The 6,781-nt window shown below is 33.1% G+C and overlaps 1 long non-coding RNA gene across 1 annotated transcript in view; it reads right to left on the reverse strand.

Moving 5' to 3' along the window:
• Positions 1 to 5,890, reverse strand: part of LOC130252841 (uncharacterized) — a 31,913-nt gene extending 26,023 nt beyond the window's left edge. The window contains exon 1 of the long non-coding RNA XR_008840450.1: positions 5,806 to 5,890. This is a non-coding gene — a long non-coding RNA (uncharacterized LOC130252841). The remainder of the gene's footprint in view (positions 1 to 5,805) is intronic.
• Positions 5,891 to 6,781: the final 891 nt, after the last annotated feature.

Genomic DNA, 6,781 nt, shown 5'->3' on the forward strand with positions numbered 1-6,781 from the left:
GACTTGGAACACTTATGCATTTAGCAAAAGTAGAAAAGTAAACAAGCACTGCTCTCCATTTCAACAAATGTTGGCAAGATCTTAGATATATTAAGATACCTTCAATAAGGTAATATATTAGGATTTTGCCAAGATTTCTCAGTATCCACTGTTGCTTTACTGTGTCAAAGGCTAGGAACAACTGCTCAGACCCAAGCAGCTTGTGAATTATAGGTCTGTTAAGATCCAAAAATTAATCTCTAAAACATATTTTTGCAACAATTAGATATAGATTTCAGTGTATTTTTATAGTCTTCCTATAAATAGTTGCTGTTTATAAAACAGAGATATTCTATCAATTTAATAATATTCTCTCAACTTTCTGAAACTATTTAAAACAAGAACAGTTTTGGAATGCATATGTGTTCATTTTGTTATATCTGTTCATAATTTACATTCCAGACAAACATTATTAGCTTTAGCATAGACTTAAATCACATCTTAATTACATCTGAATGGATATGGTACTCTGAAAGATTTTTAGCTCTCATTTTTTATATTATGATATTACATTAGAAGTTGATTTTGCCACTTGATATTTTTCTGTCATATACATCAAACTTTACAAAAACCATGATTATTGTATGAAAGGAATTTTAAGTATATTTCATAATTTTTAAAATTAGATATCATGACACATTTATCAACACCATTGCTAGCCTCAAAATTCTGAGGCCACCATGGCATAATAGTCACATTTTTCCTATTCAGAAAGTTGCAAGAAAAAAAAAAAAAAAAAAAAAAAAAAGCTATTGTATGAAAACCCTTTTTCAAATATATTCTCTTTTGCTTATAGGAAAGTTCAGAAATCATTTGAGTGCTTGTATAGGTAGAATGGGTAGTACAGAGGCTCTGAAAGAGCACATTATCATTAAGAGTTTAGTAAATTTATTTACCTCAAATCAATCTTCCTGTGATTACAATACAGTTACGTAGTTAAATGCTGCTGAAAATTCCAAAAAATTTCCAGTCAGGTCAGGTTAACAATGACAGAAATAGACTGTGCAAAGGCAGATGTTCCCTGTTCTTTAGTGAATGTGATCAAGGTAAATGCTTCAGTTGCTATTGCTATCTCATAAATACTAAAACATGCAGTTTAAAGGTAATATTCCTTGGTTTGTTCAACATTTTTTGGGACAATTTCTCTAGATTTTTTGAGTGAAAAGCAGCTCTCTTTGCAATGCCTTTTGTAAATAAAATCATTCTGTGTCAATCCGCATTAGAATTTTTTGGAAACTAGTCACATTCCTCACAAGGCCGTCCAGAAGATTAACTCAGGAAACATCCTCTGTAGATTGGGACTTCTCTAACATTTTGATAAAGTTGTTTGGTTGCCTTAAGGTGTAGCAAGTCCCACAGTAGAACACTCTAAAATTACCATCTGAGGAACTGGTCTTTTTCTACTTAAAAAGCTCCACTGAAGTGTCCTTTTAAACCAATTTATATAAATAGAGTGTGTTGAGAATTCAGCCAATTATGCTATTCCTTGACTACTTTTGCTTGATTCATGTAATCACACAGAATTCTGAAAGTAGCAAAAGCACCAAAAATAAAAATCTCCTGATGTTCCACATCAGCCAGCTACCAGCAGCAATATAACTATTTGTAGGTTTAAGGAAGTCATCTTCATTAATATGCTTGACACAAGAATAGTTTAATTGAGCTCTCTCAATTAAACTGAGTATTTAGATGAAACCAAAAGCTTAATTTAGTTTTTTCCTGAGTAATATATATCGAAAAATGGCTGTTAATGGAGACCACAGAGACCACAGTTAATATATGCAGTACACACCTCTGGTGAACAAAAATTTTGGCAATGGTAAGCATAAGATTTGTTTAATGGTTTGCAGTCTAGAATAAAAACAGATGTGATGAAAGTTACAAATATAAATTATGGGATAGATCACAACAATGTGAGTGTTAATAACAGAATAATGAAAGTTAAGACTTATTTATACTTATAAAATACTTTTTTTTTAAACTTAATAAAAAGCCTCATAACCATTCTACAAACTCTCTGCTGTAATACAAATTCTGGAGGCTCATTTGGTGGTCCTTCACTCATAAAAAACCTGAATTCTTCCATAGCAAATTGTGGGAGAATGTTACTGACAATCAGGAATCTGATAGTTCTAGTATTTGATCAACAAAGCCTTGTCCCAAAAGGAAAGCTACACAGATACCTGAACTTACATGATCTGAATAAGAAACTTCATTCTGAAAACATCACTCAGTTCCTTCTATTACCTTTCAGAGTAATCATCTTCACAAAAACATAAATTGGTTTTCTTGGCATCTTTGGATGAATGCTATTTGGTTGGAATAGAGACTCATATCCTATGTATCTGTCATATTTACAACTACAATATGATACTTCTCCACCAGCAACAGAACTTATGGACTATTCCATCTGAAGTGATTCTTGGATGTGTCTGCTCAAATCATATATACATTTGAATCAGATTGTAAATTTTAGAAAAATCAAGTACTGTGGCATAAATAGTTTTTCTCATTCAGACAGAAAGGTTTTCATGGTCTCTTTTCAGGAAAAACTTGAATTTTATTGATATTGAACGGACTGGCTTTCTTCATACTGAAGTGAAAGCCTTTTGACTGTGTAACACTGAAAGCTAATAATTTTTTCTTTTTTATCTGGTTAATTAAACTTATTTGAAAGGGACTGCACACTAGGAAGTGAAAGGTTGGCTATGTCATATAGTATAAAAATATTATCAGTCCATTTGAAAATAAATGAAATTGAGAGCCCTTGCACCAAGGCATACGTCTGAACTTTTTATGTTCCTGTAGACTTTCCTATGGATACACTTATTGAAAACTTGATTCCATGACCTCTGACTTAACAAAATCTCACACCTCATTCTGGTGGGTTTTTTTTACCTGTTGTATGGGTCCAGAATGCACTGGCAGGATCTGCAGAGTGAAGACCTTCAGAAAGACCTCAACAGAAGAACCATGTAAAATTCAGCAAAGGCAAGTGCAGGGTCCTGCATTAGACTCTTTTATGGTCCTTCTGAAGACAGTGAGAAACCTGATACAGTTTTAAAAAGCAGAAAAAAAAGGTAGTCTTCAGATCCTTCAGTGAGATTTTGAGAGAATTTATATGATCTTTGGTCTTTGTTTTTCAAGTCAAAGTTATGGCTCTAAATTACTTAGAGAGCTGAAACTCTTGCTGATGCTAAATCATTGCATAATCCAAAAATTTTAGTCAACCAATGAAATCTGACTGATCTGCCTGACAGATCTCTGTTGAGTTACAAGACTAACCTTTCAATGCTATTGATTTAAGATTCATTTTTCCCAAATCTAGTGTCACAATCTTTAGAAATTTTAATATTACGTGAATACTTCTATCAACTTGGGGATTTTTCAGTTCATATGTTGTTGTTATTTTTATAACAAGCAGATTTCTGTTAAGCACAAAAGTGCAGTGGAAGTACAACCACATAAATGTCCAGACTTGAAGAAATTGTTAAAAGCCCTTCCTGGGACACTCCCACCCCTGCAGTGTGAACAAATCCTCCAGCAACAGGTACAGTGCTGCTCTTCTAGGGGCTTCTGTCTAGCAGATCAGGCTGCCAGCTGAAAAGATATTGTGGGAAACCCCTGGTGAGCAAGTGCAGTATTTTATAATATCCTTCCAGCTGGCAGACTGCCTAGGATGGTATTTCTGTGCACTCTTCAAAACACTTTAGGAAGTTTATTAAGATTGCAGGCAGCAACCATGACAACTGGTAGGAACTACATTTCTCAAGTGCACTAGAAAAGCATATATACAAATAAATGTGTGTTGTGGGAATATACAGGTCAATGCAATTCTCTGTTGTAATTTCAATATGTATTGAATAAGGTGGTAGCTGCAATCTGAGCATTACAGCTTATTCCAGGGGAGAAGGCTAATGGAACAAAGCTTTACACTAACATTTTTGTGTGTATCAGGTGATAAGTTTTGAGGTGCTGGATTATATTTTTATGTTCCTAGTCACACATGCAAGAGAGTCAGTTAACACATCAGTTATAAATTATAACAATGCATTAGCAGATGAGTAATTTTCTATTTACTAAAGCCTCAGAGCTCAGAGAAATCAGGTCTCTGGATGGATCTTGTGGTCAGCAGCCTGCTCTGTGTGCTGTAGTCAGATCCTGCAGGGATGTGCCCTCCTAGAGAGAGCAGTGCCTCTTGCTGCTCTCTAAAACACAGACAAAAATCAACCTAACAGGTAACGTGAGGAAAAAATAAGTAGACAGCAGAGGCAAGCACAAATAATGACTGAAAGAAATTAGTTGAATTAAAAAGGAGAAAATGAAAGTATGGTGAAGCCAAAACAAAATTTGAAAAATAAAAGGGAAAGTGGGAATAGAGAGTAATATTTACATTTAAAAAGTCATTAGTAAAAAACAAATGAAATAAAAATCTAACCAAATGCACTCAAGGGAAATTGAGATGGAAAGGCCTAACTTAATGTAAAATTAGAAAAAAAATTTCTCACATAAATCAAAACTTTTAAGTTAATAGTTTCTATATTATTTCTGCCAGTGATTTTAACCATCACAATCTTAAAATCCAATCTATTGAGAAAATTATGGTTTGAGTAGACAGAAGCCTGCACAATGTTGCTTACATACAAAAAAAAACCCAAAAACTAAGTTGATTAATTTGAGGTAATGTGATTTTGATCCCATTATTAAGAAGATTATCTACTTCTTGTAAAATTGAGTTTTCACTTTTATAGTTTTGTATAATAGTTGTTGCACACTGTAGTACACTAGCAAATAAGTAATCCTAATACAAGCAGTGAAGAATTTGTTCCAAGGTATTACTATCTCTCTCACTACATAAAAAAACATCCTTATAATTTTATTTACTGATGATATAAAGAAGAGGGGACAAAAGGAAGTGTGATTTTAGCTATAGTCAGATATAAGTAGATGGCAAAATTCTAGGACTATCAGTATTCTATTTTTGATTCAGATTAAGTACAAAACAGCATTATCACTTTCTCAGATTCATTTACTGACCTGTATATCCTTGGAAACAAGGGTGCATTTCTCTTCATTGTCACACTCTGATTGTTAGAACAAGACCAAATCCAAATATTTTATCTTGTTTGGAAAGTTAAAGCTGAATACTTACCTTTTCTTCTCGAAAAAAACATTTCTGCCTCTATAAATTTCTTTTGGACTCTTTAGAATCTGTCAGGTCTCAGAGCAGGGAAAAGAGTCTCTGTATAAGGATACTTAAGTTTCAAGAATTTTATAGTAGAAACACCACATGATTTAAGTCTATTTCAAAGATCCTTCTTCCAGGAAAACAAGTGTTCCATTTTCCCCTTTAGTCTTGTTGCAGGAAAAACTATTACAGAACGCTGTGAAAGTGAATTGCTGCCCCACGAGAGATGGCTGAGAATTGAAAAAGGAATTACTTTTAAGACTTATTAAGTACACAGTTTGCTACCTGTTTCCTGCAAATAATTAAAAGGAAAAAAAAAAAAAAAAAAGAAAACCCAAAATGTTTTGATAACACAGAAACTCTTTGGAGTCTGGTTTAGAATATGGTTGGGTTCCAGTTAATAACAATTGTTAATATTATAGAGTAGGCAGTAATAAAAGCAAGTGAACTACAACAAAGGAAATTAGTTCTATTTAAAAAGTCAACAGAAATTAGTAAAGCAGTAAAAGAGCAATGAAGTCTAACAAGTAAAAAGTTTAACAGTAGCAAGCAGATTACATAGGGCAGCAGTTTCTAACCTTTTCCTAGGATTGTTGGCTAAAGCCTACAGGCAACATTCTGCTCTTAGGTGTCTGTGTAACTCATTCTCTTCTGTCTCTGAGAGCTTTAGTGGCATCAGCATTTCCTGTAATGATCTTACAGTCTTGTTACAACTGAAGCAAATATCACTTGGGGCCAGATTAATCACTGCTTTTTCTTGTGTACTTATTTATAACATTGTAAAATGGGTTGTAATGTTTACTCTGATTTGTTGGGCAATGATGAGGAAGGTCTCCTGCACTTGCTAGAATCAGGGAAGAGTAGGGAAAGGGAAAAATTGTGTAAGCTATTGTATAAACAAGCATTTCAGAAAGCTGTTTTTATTTTTCTAGTATATTTTTAAAAGCCACTAAAAGAGTAATTTTTCCTCTTCATATATATTTATGAATAATAATAAAGTTTTATGGAAGTTTTGTTAGCCTTAATATACTAACATTGAACCCCTGCTTATAGCTATCTGATAAAACCACTCCAAGCTTCTAAGATAAAATAAGAATATCCCTCTAGGCAATAGGAACATGTGTAGGGAGAACCATTTATTGAAAAACATTTTCTTTGTAGTCTTGCATAAAAGTTTTATTTGATATCAGGATTTCTACAATAAAGTTATGCTTTGTTGTGAAGAAAATAGACAGATGATGACTAACTTAAAATGAAAAATAATTGAAATTGCTAACTCAGTGTTTTAAGTAACCCATTAAAATGGTATAAAAAGATTTTTAAAATTCTGAAAAACAGGAGAATTATTTTAACTTTGCTTTATTCCTTATTTATGGGCAAATATTCTGTATCTTGAATAGATGGAGGAGTCATGCAGTAGCTGAATTACTTGTGCAAGGCCATGTAAGGAAAGTATGATTAAGCAAGAAAAGGATTTAGATATTTTATAATCTAGGCAATAAACATCCTTCCTGCTTTCTGAAAATGAAGTGAGCTCCATCCAGCTTTTTGTTG

This window comes from Oenanthe melanoleuca, chromosome 4 (genome assembly GCF_029582105.1).
Source record: "Oenanthe melanoleuca isolate GR-GAL-2019-014 chromosome 4, OMel1.0, whole genome shotgun sequence".
NCBI lineage: Eukaryota > Metazoa > Chordata > Aves > Passeriformes > Muscicapidae > Oenanthe > Oenanthe melanoleuca.